The sequence below is a fragment of the Eschrichtius robustus genome, chromosome 4, assembly GCF_028021215.1.
Source record: "Eschrichtius robustus isolate mEscRob2 chromosome 4, mEscRob2.pri, whole genome shotgun sequence".
Classification (NCBI taxonomy): Eukaryota; Metazoa; Chordata; class Mammalia; order Artiodactyla; family Eschrichtiidae; genus Eschrichtius; species Eschrichtius robustus.
Window position 1 is genome coordinate 33854790 of NC_090827.1, and position 12184 is coordinate 33866973.

At 36.5% G+C, this 12184-nt stretch overlaps 1 protein-coding gene across 7 annotated transcripts in view; it reads right to left on the minus strand.

Annotated features, from left to right (window-relative positions):
- The window catches only part of INPP4B (inositol polyphosphate-4-phosphatase type II B), a 606964-nt gene that overhangs the window by 170617 nt on the left and 424163 nt on the right, over positions 1-12184 (minus strand). The window lies entirely within an intron of this gene.

Below are 12184 nucleotides of genomic sequence, written 5' to 3' on the forward strand. Positions count from 1 at the left end.
CTTTTAACACACTCTAAAATTACATGCGGGGGCTTCCCTGGTGGCGCAGTGGTTGAGAATCTGCCTGCCAATGCAGGGGACACGGGTTCGAGCCCTGGTCTGGGAGGATCCCACATGCCGCGGAGCAACTGGGCCCGTGAGCCACAACTACTGAGCCTGCGCGTCTGGAGCCTGTACTCCGCAACAAGAGAGGCCGCGATAATGAGAGGCCCGCGCACCGCGATGAAGAGTGGCCCCCGCTCGCCGCAACTAGAGAAAGCCGTCGCACAGAAACGAAGACCCAACACAGCCATAAATAAATAAATAAATAAATTAATTAAAAAAAAATAAAACTACATATGGGTGTACATGGGTGGCAAGTTTAAGAGCCAAATGGCTTTCATTCATTAAGCAAAATTAGACCTTAAAACAAACCTGGAAGAAGCCATAAAAATTTACCCATCAGGAAAAAAAATTAAATATGAAATAGTCAATGAAGTATAGACTCCATAAATGACTGGTGGGTGGCTTCATTTCATAAAGTGGCCGGGTGACACCATAAAACTGAACAAAGTTCAACTACATGTCAAGTTTCACAGTATTTTCAACCCACAATTCAAACTGTCTGTGCTTTAACCCGTAGAGGGATAAAAACTGCATCCATAAATCACAGGCTTTTTTTAAAATGCATTTTTGTAAATGACAGCGTGGGTAATGTTGCAATCCATGAGCCACTATTTCACTGGAAAAAGTGACTGGATATTCTGAGTGGGCATTCACTCTGATTTTCACGTGACATTAAAATAAGCGGCTGTTGTACTATCCACTCAAGGTTTCAAGTTTATATGCAACGACTAAGCATTGGAACACGGTAACTACAGGATTTAGTTGTAATCACAGAATCTGTTTGTATCTGATAAACAGCCAGATTCTATCATTTAATTTTAGGTAGCTGCATTAGAAAAAAAATGAGGAATGATAAGTATGTCTTATTCCATCCTGAGAGTCTATTTCCTGCTCCTGATAAAGGTGATTTGGTGTTTATTTACTTCCACATAACATCTTCTTTACCCTTCAAAGTTTGTCAAACATGGTCATTTACTGTTTTAATATGTTAAAGCTCAGTGTTCCATTTATGCTTAAAATGGTGGCGTGTTTATATGAAGTTTCTCCTAAATCCACATATACTAATATATGTCTTTTTATTTTGGGTAGCCATGAAAATTACTCACTGTACCTGAAAGGCTACTAAAGCAAGAACATATGCTCACACTGTTACCATTTTTCATTATCCATGCCCATACTTTTAGAAAGTGCAAATGTTTGTATCACCCCTTTGAATTCTCACTCCTGCATCTGGAGTGCAGATGTCACCCAGTTCAGTTTCATAGGCAGACCGAATTCAAGAAGCTCTCAAAGTGCTGGCAGTAGAGCTCTTTGGGGAACACCATAAGGCTTTCCAGGTAATCAAGGTTACTTTTGTATAGAATGTGTCTCTTTTCTTATTCTTCAAACACTCAGATACAATTGTCCTGGAGCCTGACTAAACAAAATAAAAAATTCAGTCTCACTAGGCACATTTCAAGTGCTTGATAGACACATGGCTATCAGAGTAGGCAGTGCAGTACAGAACATTTCCATCATCGTGGAAAGTTCTAGTGAACAACATTGCTCTGGACAAATGGGAAGAATATAAGTGAGAAGTAAAGTGACTTATTTGATGCCATATTGCTAGGAAGTGGCAGAATCAAGACATGTACTGAGGTCTTGTGAATGCAAATCTTGTTCTCTTTTTTATTTTAATTTCTGGTGAGTATGATTTCTCTTAAGCAAGTATCCTTCAATAGGAGGACAAGATTGGAATCTCCCATCTGAGGGACTCATCTGTATGTAAATTCCACCCAGGTCAACAAAGAGCCAGTGCAAACATTTTGCTCAAGTGTGCACTTACCAGACAGACTTGGCTACCATAATTGCTGGAATCTCAAACAACAAAACAAGATTCTTATGTATTTTCTATTCCTTTAACAAATATTTAGCAGTGCTGATTATCCTTATTCATGCCAGGCACTATAATAAGAACTTTATAAATATTCACTCATTCTATATGCATAACAGCCCAAGGAAGTAGGTACTATTATTATCATCCTTATTTTTTAAATGAGGAAACTGAGACTCAGGGAAGATAAGTAATTTACCCAAAGTTATCCAGATAGTGAGTAGCAGAGTTGGGATGAAGCCCAGGAGGTCTGTCTAGGGTGCCTATGCTTTAAACTACTATGCTAGATAGACTCTCCATTAGAAATACAGCACAATCTCACTCTCACTAGAAATCACATCAAGAACATATATCTTGATACCATCAGCCTGAGGAAAAAACAAAATAAAACGCTTCTGTTTTTGCAGACAAGGGTAAAGCTTGATATCAGCCTTCTTATTCTTTACATTAAATTCCAATAAGCAGGAAGAAAGGGGGATTTTACGTTACTAGAACTCTTTAAAATTAGAGATGCTACTGCTGGTTATCCTAGATCAGTGCTGTGCCATAGAACTCTCTGTGTTATGGTGATGTTCCAAAGCTGTGCTATTTAATTACAATGGTGACTAGCCATATGTGACTACTGCACACTTAAAATGTGACTAAGGTGATGGAGAAACTAAATTTTAAAGTTCGTTTCATTTCAACAAATTTTAACTTAAGTTTCAACAGCCACATGGAGCAAGCAGCATCTGGATTTAATAGCAAAGACCTCGATGGCTCAATTAAGAGCCAAAGAGGGCTCCTTTTTTTCTTCTAAACCTTGTGCTTGCCCACTATGTCCTACATCAAAGAATTATAACTTATCTATTCAGTCATGCGGGTCAGAATGCTTAAGTTATTCTGCACGCCTTACCTCCAGAGATAATCCATCACCAAACTCTGCTCGTCAAAAAAAAATCCCAAATGTTTGTACATTTCACCATTTCCCCCCAACCACCATGGTCTAAGCCACCATCATTGTTAGCCCAGGCAAACACAACATCCCCTAAATTGTTTTATCCCTCCACACTTGCTTCCCTTTTTCCAAGTGTAATCATGTCATTCTCTTCACGCAATTTCAGTTGTTCTTGGGAAAAGATTACATTCTTGAGTGCTTGTTATATGCCAGGTATTATGCTAGATTCCAGGAATAGTACAATAAGAAAATTGACAAGTTCCTCCTTTTCTGTGTCCCAGAAGGCCCTAACTAATCTGAAGTCTGAAGCCTGACTATCATTCCAAAATCACTGTCTCAGCTCTAAATACACCAGTTTTGTGAGAGAAGTCCATTTTTCTGTCCGCTGGGAATTTGTAGTACCATATAATAAACGTATCTATGACGTATGCTAGGTTAGTAAACTAAAGGAGATTACAAATAAATTATAGGCTCGGTTTTCTGACTGAAACACTATCAACATTCAGCTAAGATAAAAAATAACGATAATAGTTTTGATATAATGGGTGTCTATTGTGTATATGATTCTTTACATAAGTGGTAAGAGTGGTTTCCACACGTTAAAGGCCTATGTACATATGCACCAGGCATTTTTCAAAAGCTCATTTTAAACCTCGCAATAACCTTGTGCATTTATTATTTAATCCCTTCTTTACAGTTGAGGAAACTGAATTATGGCAGTTAGTTAAATTGTGCCATGCCACATAGCTATTAAGTAGACTTAGGAGAGCCAGGTTTCAAACCCAGAGCTGCACTTACATACACACACACCCCCAAATCCCATAGCCATAAGTGCTAGAGTCTACTGATTGTTCACTTAATTACTACAGTAGCCCTGTAGGACAAATTATAATATTATCTAAAAAGTGAAAAAAAAATTGAAAATTGAGAAATTGTGTAATTTTCTAAAAATTATAAGTACATATCAAATGGCAGATAAAGAGGTTTTGGACTTGGGTTGATAATTATTCCAATTCCGTATTTTTATCATCACAACATACACTCTCTCCTACTCAATCCATGTGAAATAAAGAATCCTGGCACAATGGACAAATATGCTTCTGAATGAGCTTTGCCTTATTTGTACCTGTGGGGCTATTGTAATAACCAAACAGCAAACTAAAACACATATTTCTATCGCCAGCTTGGTGATACTAAGCGCTCTACAGGACATCTCATTAAATGATACCAAGAATCTATAATGATGAACTTAATGGCACACAGCATCTGCCCTCAATACTAGGAGTTGTTAGGGCCAATGCGCTCTTTCCATGATAAATAATATACCACATGGTATTCCAACTGCGCATTAACGTTGCATGAAGAAAAATGAACAGAAGAAATAACACTCATCAGGTATGAGTCAACAGTGGAGTCCCAATGGGATATTTTTTTATGCATCACTTTTGGATCTTTAGGACTTAAGATTTTCCTCAGAGAAAGCAAACAAGAGAGACAGAAAGAAACACAAAGAGAAACAAAGCGGAAGAGATAGAACACTATAAAAAACATCTATGAAATTCATCAGTTTGAGGTTTATTCGGTATCTATGAGACCTAAGGAGAATAGCTGACTCCCTATTACTTTTCCCACTAATCAATGTTTCTTTAAGGTCAGTAAAGATTTTCAGTGTGCTTTTATCTAAGTATGCAAATGTCAATAGACGTCTCAAAAGTCATGTGCTTCAGCCAGGCCAAAATAAACAAGGTGTAAGATGAGGCTGGAGATGTAGGTAGACAGGAGCCCTTGCTTGCCTTGTAGGCCGTGTGAAGGGGAAACCTCGTCTGGTGATAAATTTTGAAAAAAAGATCTAACCACATTCAATAGACAGGTTGGCTCACTATGTGGTAAAATCCTGCTGTACAACTTTTTGTACAGTGAGGATATTTTTGAAATAGAATTTATATGAATATATTCTAGTTCTAGTTCATAATTCCTAGTATATAGTTTTAACATTTTTTAAATGGCACTCCCGTAGCATTATCGGTTTGAAATAATATGAACCTTTTTGAATGTAATAGTCACAAAATGCTTTAAGATAAGGTTCAAGGTCAGAAAATTAAGTATCTTCCTCATTTCTTTCAAACTAGGTATATTGCTTAGAAAACCCATTTAACAGTATATGATAATATTTAAGTCAGCATGTAGAACATGTCTCTGAAATGTAACCCTGTGCAGCAACTAGGCTTTCAACCTGGGATTTCAAAGTATCTTACTATTTTTTGCATATATAAAAATATACTGCATTCAAGAAATAGATTTAAGACTAGATAGATAGAAAGATAGACAGATAGATACACTTATCATAGGTCTGTAATATAGCTCTAAAAATGAAGAATATAGAATATTTGAAATATATAGTATTGAACAAAAAAGTGTCTTCATTGACATAAAATGTTTTATCGTCATGAATTTAGTATATGTACGATATTTACAAACAGCAATATCTAAGAGAAAGCATTCACGTTCTCTAAAAGAAGTGCTAGCAAAACTTTTATTTAAACTTTCTATGTCCCAAATTCTATTACATTTTCCCTACTAAAGGGTTTGGTTCAGATGTTTATATTCTATTTACAGGATTGTTCCTCTGCCTGGTACACACAAATATTTATGTCTTATATAAAACCTAAGGACATCTTAAAGTTAATTGTTATAAATTATTCTTATCCTTTCTTTTAGACTCCCAAAATTATATTCAAGGAAGTTTTTCTCCTTCCTCACCCCTGGGACCAATGAAGAAAAATATAGAGAGAGAAGAAATGAAGCAAGAGAAAAAGAGAAAAATACATGATATAAATCAAACTAATTTTTTCCTGGGGAGTTTTATGGACCATGAGGTTCACTGTCACTGAAATACTTCATTTCTTTAAAACTTTTGTACCATAATAAGTTTTCAAACATCATATTATAATGTAGAAAAGTATATGTTTTGATAAAACCAAACACCCTATGGCCACCCAAGCCTGCCATCTAAACATATATGTGTGCACACCATCATTTAATATGGTATGTGTAGCTGCCCTGGAGCTTCAATGCCACAAGTTCCATCATTTCTTCTATTAACTAACATATTTCAATGCTGACTAAGCAAAGCAAACTTTTTTTTTTTAACATCTTTATTGGAGTATAATTGCTTTACAATGGTGTGTTAGTTTCTGCTTTATAACAAAGTGAATCAGTTATACATATACATATATCCCCATATCACTTCCCTCTTGCGTCTCCCTCCCTCCCACCCCTCTAGGTGGTCACAAACCACCAAGCTGATCTCCCTGTGCTATGCGGCTGCTTCCCACTAGCTATCTATTTTACATTTGGTAGTGTATATATGTCCATGTCACTCTCTCACCCTGTCACACTTACCCCTCCCCCTCCCCATATCCTCAAGTCCATTCTCGAGTAGGTCTGCATCTTTATTCCTATCTTGCCCCTAGGTTCTTCATGACCATTTTTTTTGTTTGTTTTTTAGATTCCATATATATGTGTTAGCATACCGTATTTGTTTTTCTCTTTCTGACTTACTTCACTCTGTATGACAGACTCTAGCTCCATCCACCTCACTACAGATAACTCAATTTCATTTCTTTTTATGGCTGAGTAATATTCCATTGTATATATGTGCCACATCTTCTTTACCCATTCATCTGGTGATGGACACTTAGGTTGCTTCCATGTCCTGGCTATTGTAAATAGAGCTTCAGTGAACATTGTGGTACATGACTCTTTTTGAATTATGGTTTTCTCAGGGTATATGCCCAGTAGTGGGATTGCTGGGTCATATGGTAGTTCTATTTTTAGTTTTGTTTTTTTTTTTTTTAACATCTTTATTGAAGTATAATTGCTTTACAATGGTGTGTTAGTTTCTGCTTTATAACAAAGTGAATCAGTTATACATATACGTATATCCCCATATCACTTCCCTCTTGCGTCTCCCTCCCTCTCACCCCTCTAGGTGGTCACAAACCACCAAGCTGATCTCCCTGTGCTATGCGGCTGCTTCCCACTAGCTATCTATTTTACATTTGGTAGTGTATACATGTCCATGCCACTCTCTCACCCTGTCACATCTCATCCCTCCCCCTCCCGATAGCCTCAAGTCCATTCTCTAGTAGGTCTGTGTCTTTATTCCCGTCTTGCCACTAGGTTCTTCATGACCTTTTTTTTTTTTTTCCCTTAGATTCCATATATATGTGTTAGCATACTGTATTTGTTTGTCTCTTTCTGACTTACTTCACTCTGTATGACAGACTCTAACTCCATCCACCTCACTACAAATACCTCCATTTCATTTCTTTTTATGGCTGAGTAATATTCCATTGTATATATGTGCCACATCTTCTTTATCCATTCATCTGGTGATGGACACTTAGGTTGCTTCCATGTCCTGGCTATTGTAAATAGAACTGCAATGAACATTTTGGTACATGACTCTTTTTGAATTATGGTTTTCTCAGGGTATATGCCCAGTAGTGGGATTGCTGGGTCGTATGGTAGCTCTATTTTTAGTTTTTTTAAGGAACCTCCATACTGTTCTCCATAGTGGCTGTATCAATTTACATTCCCACCAACAGTGCAAGAGGATTCCCTTTTCTCCACACCTTCTCCAGCATTTATTGTTTGTAGATTTTTTGATGATGGCCATTCTGACCGGTGTGAGATGATACCTCAGAATGGGAGAAAATATTTGCAAATGAAGCAACTGACAAAGGATTAATCTCCAAAATTTACAAGCAGCTCATGCAGTTCAATATCAAAAAAAACCAAACAACCCAATCCAAAAATGGGCAGAAGACCTAAACAGACATTTCTCCAAAGAAGATATACAGATTGACAACAAACACATGAAAGAATGCTCAACATCATTAATCATGAGAGAAATGCAAATCAAAACTACAAAGCAAACTTTGAAGTAGTACAAAATCTGAAGAAAATACTCAATGTAAACAAAATACGTGGCAACACTAAAACAAGCTATAAAAATTTTATAAGTGGTAGTTTGGCAAGACCTACATAACTTGCCTGCATGCAACCCAAGGTGAAGGACTGTAAAGCCTGTGGCATTATAAACACAGGGAATAATACACATAAACACACACACACACACACACACACACACACACACACACCTTCTCTGTATTTAGGATCTCTGAGCTGTCTTCAACATGTACTCTCCTTTTTCTCTCCATTGCACTAACTCTATAATAAACCAGTTGTCTTCTCCCCCACATCCTTCAAGGAGGCTGGATCAAAGAACTGGGCTACTTTATAATGCCACATCCCTTAGATATCATGATTATAGAGTCATTTAGTAAACTTCTCAGAAGCGAGGTGTTACACTGATACCTGGTAAGCCAGGACCTCCCCCTTTTCTCTTACCAACACATAATTCCAGAATAGCTCTCAAGATGTTATACATCAGTGCTGTCTCCTTGATACTCCTGCTGGAAATCTGCATATTTATAACATTTTTAATCAGATTATGGGAGTCTGCAATGTGAACCATGGATCTTTTTCTTTTTTATTTATTTTTTAATTGAAGAATGGTTAATTTATAATGTTGTGTTAGTTTCCAGTGTACAGCAAAGTGAGGTAGTTATACATATATGCATATATTCTTTTTCAGATTCTTTTCCATTATAGGTTATTACAAGATATTGAGTATATTTCCCTGGGCTATACAGTAGGTCACTGTTGTGTACCTGTTAATCCCAAACTCTCTGCTCTCCCTTCCCTCCGCTATCCCCTTTGGTAACCATAAATTTGTTTTCTATGTCTGTGAGTTTATTTCTGCTTTGTAAATAAGTTCATTTCTATCATCTGTTCATAAAAAAGTGAACCATGGATTTTAAGGAAGCAAGGCCATTGGCAGAAAAGCCGTTATAGACCATTACACTATCACAGACAAGAAATGATGGTGGTTGGGATTAGAATGGGTAGAGTGAAAATGTAAAATATAAATGAATTTGAGAGAAATTGTGGAATTAGCATGATTAGAAATTGATACTTGAACTTGAATGTGGAATGTGGATAGGTTTGGTGAGACAAGACAAAAATACTTATGTTTTATGTTTCTGCATTGAACTGTTGAAGAGAGGGTGGCATTTACTGAGACGGGAATTACTTGAGGGAGAATGACTTAAATGTGATACCAGGGCGTGACAATCATGGGAACCAAAAGTCTGCTTTCCACAGTGAGGCTCACGAAGATGAGGGTAGATGTAGAAAATAAAGACACAGTATTTCTTCTGGGTGGTGGGTTTAGAGTGATTTTGTTTTCTTTTTAATATTTTCACTATTTTCTATAGTGACCATATATTATTTTTACAGAATAAAATTACCATATATTTTATATATTTTTAAAAATATGGCTTCAGGAGCAAAGAAGCAGAAAATTGCTAATATAAGCCTTTCTTCACAGCAGTAAACATAACTTGTCATCTACGATTTCCTGCTTGTGAATTTTTGGGGCCTAAACCGTAATATAAAATTCAAAGTTTAGCATTGTGAAAACACGTCACAGCCAACGCAAAAGACGTTATATATCTGAACTTGAACTCAGAAGGTATTAATGCTTAGGCTAATCAGAGGAAGTCCCCAAAGAATTTAAACTCTATCACAGCCCGAAGACTTTGTGCATGTACAATCTCAAAGTTAATAAAAGTAGTTCACGTTGAGTCCAATGTCACACTAAGGGACTAGTGTGCAAGAGAGTTTTTAGATGGCAGCTGCAGGCAAGGGCACTGGGTATGAGTGATGGAAAGTAGCTGCTGTACCATTATGTCTCTGCCAACATTTACACTCCATATCATGACGGCTGAGAAGGACAACATTTTCCTCATTGATACATACAGGTATGCATTAGGCAAAGAGGCGTACCATGCACACACCTGGTCCCTGCCAACAGACTCACACTAGCTTAGTCTGTCAAGTGTTTACCAATCCCAGACATGATAAAATTAATACTATACCTTTAAATGCATGAGTGGGATTTCATTCTCACCGAGTTAAACAGATTACAAAACTACTAATAATGCCTTGTCTTTAAGACACAGTTGTGACTAGACATATACCTAATATTCCCTAAAGTCCCTTTCTTACTTGCTATTTTCGTTCACAGTTAAATCCATACTCAAACTTAGGAAATCTCTACCTGCGAGTTTATGAGGCTGATGTCAATCATAGCAGTCTTTTCAGAAAATTTTCCATTTTCTACTCCCTTGGTAAAGGAGGGAAGTTATGTAACAAAATATTCAGATAATACCCTAATTACCCCTATAGGGAGATGACAACACACCAACACAGAGAAGTTGTAGAAAAGTTTACGTCTGGGGTGAAAAGTGAGACTGAAAGAGTCAGTGGATCATGAAAGAAAGTGTAGGATTTTCAAAATCCAGACTTCACAGAAGTCTGACCATGTCTGCAAATTCATCATCTTGGTAACTGAGAGGAAACAGCTCACTTTTGTAAAATATTTTGTAAAATATTTATTATTTGGTCCTTAAGGAAAAGTTTTTGTAACCCCTGTTATACAGCTAAATTCATACTGTGTTTACTGACTTTCCTAAGAAAAAAAAAAAGAAAGAAGGAAAAGGAAAGAAAGACTGTATATCTACGTCTGTGTGTCTGTCTGTCTTATCTCTCTGTCTATCCATCTATCACTATCTCCATCTATCCACAGGTCCTATGCAGAACAAAATATAAATAGGGACTTAATGGCAGCTCATTTACTTACTGCTCATTTACTTACTGGTCTTCACCAACTAAAATGATATAATTTAGTTAATAGTTATTTTAAAGATTCAGAAAATAGCTGTTTCAGTTACTTAGCATAATATAAAGTTGCCCTGGCAATTTTTTTTTTTTGAAGAAAAGACTCAAAGCTTTTTAAAAAGTAATTCTCTCAATATAGATTTCCAAGCATGAAAATGAAGCACCTTGTACTCTTTGCAACTACTGAAAGATAAGGGCACGACGGCACCCACAGTCTTCATCAAACCACGTAAGAAAATCCATTAAAATTGTGCTGTTGAGAGGAAGGTTGAGGTAAGTATAATACTTTCTGGGATCTGAATAAGACTAGGGGTAAAAGAGTCCATTTGCAGTGACATGGATGGACCTAGAGATCGTCAAACTGAGTGAAGTAAGTCAGACAGAGAAAGACAAATACCATATGATATCGCTTATATGTGGAATCTAGAAAAATGATACAAATGAACTTATTCACAAAACAGAAATAGAGTCACAGATGTAAAAAACCAACTTATGGTTACCAGGAGGGAAAGGGGGGGAGGGATAAATTGGGAGATTGGGATTGACATATACACACTACTGTATATAAAATAGATAATTAATAAAGACCTATTGTACAGCACAGGGAACTCTCCTCAGCACTCTGTAATGGCCTATATGGGAAAAGAATCTAAAAAAGAGTGGATACATGTATATGTATAACTGATTCACTTTGCTGTACAGCAGAAACTAACATAACCTTGTAAATCAACTATACTCCAATAAAAATTAAAACAAAACAAAAGAGGCCGAAAAAAGAACTTCAGAGTAAATCTCTGTCTGGGCCGGAGATTCCACCCAACTAAGAAAAATGTTTCAAGTCCTTCTGTAGGACAATGTCCCATTCTTACATTCTTAAATTTGTTATGTTATATCATATTAATTTCATAATATAATTTAATGATTACAGTATATTAATTTATATTATATTATAAATATAATTCTTAATTTAAATTATTCTCTCAGTTGGATAGCATGTGTCTTCGAGGGTAGATTCTTTAAGAAAGTTTGGCGGATGACATTTTCTGAGCTTCCGCGTATTTAAGTATGTCATTTCCATTGTCTTCATTCATTAAAAAAAAGTCATAACTTGACCCTATATAATAAAGTGAGGCCACAACCTTTTTCTCTCAAAGAAACACAAATCAGTAGATGTTACTCTGTGGACTTCTGCAGAGAAGTTAAGTATAAGGTTAGTCCGATTTTAGCATGTAAAATAAAAACCTGCATAAGTTTTCACTGTTTTCAAGTTTTTGCATGAATTGTTCTATCCCAAGAAAGAACATTTGAGAAGAACTTACTGTGTTTGTCTTCCACATCCGAGATGCGATTTCTCAGTGTCAAATCTGTTCTTCTCTGCTGGCTTTGTGGATCTAATTTGCCTGCTGCATTTTAAAATGTCATTATTCTCTCCACTATTCGTTTCTTCTCAGCATTTTTCC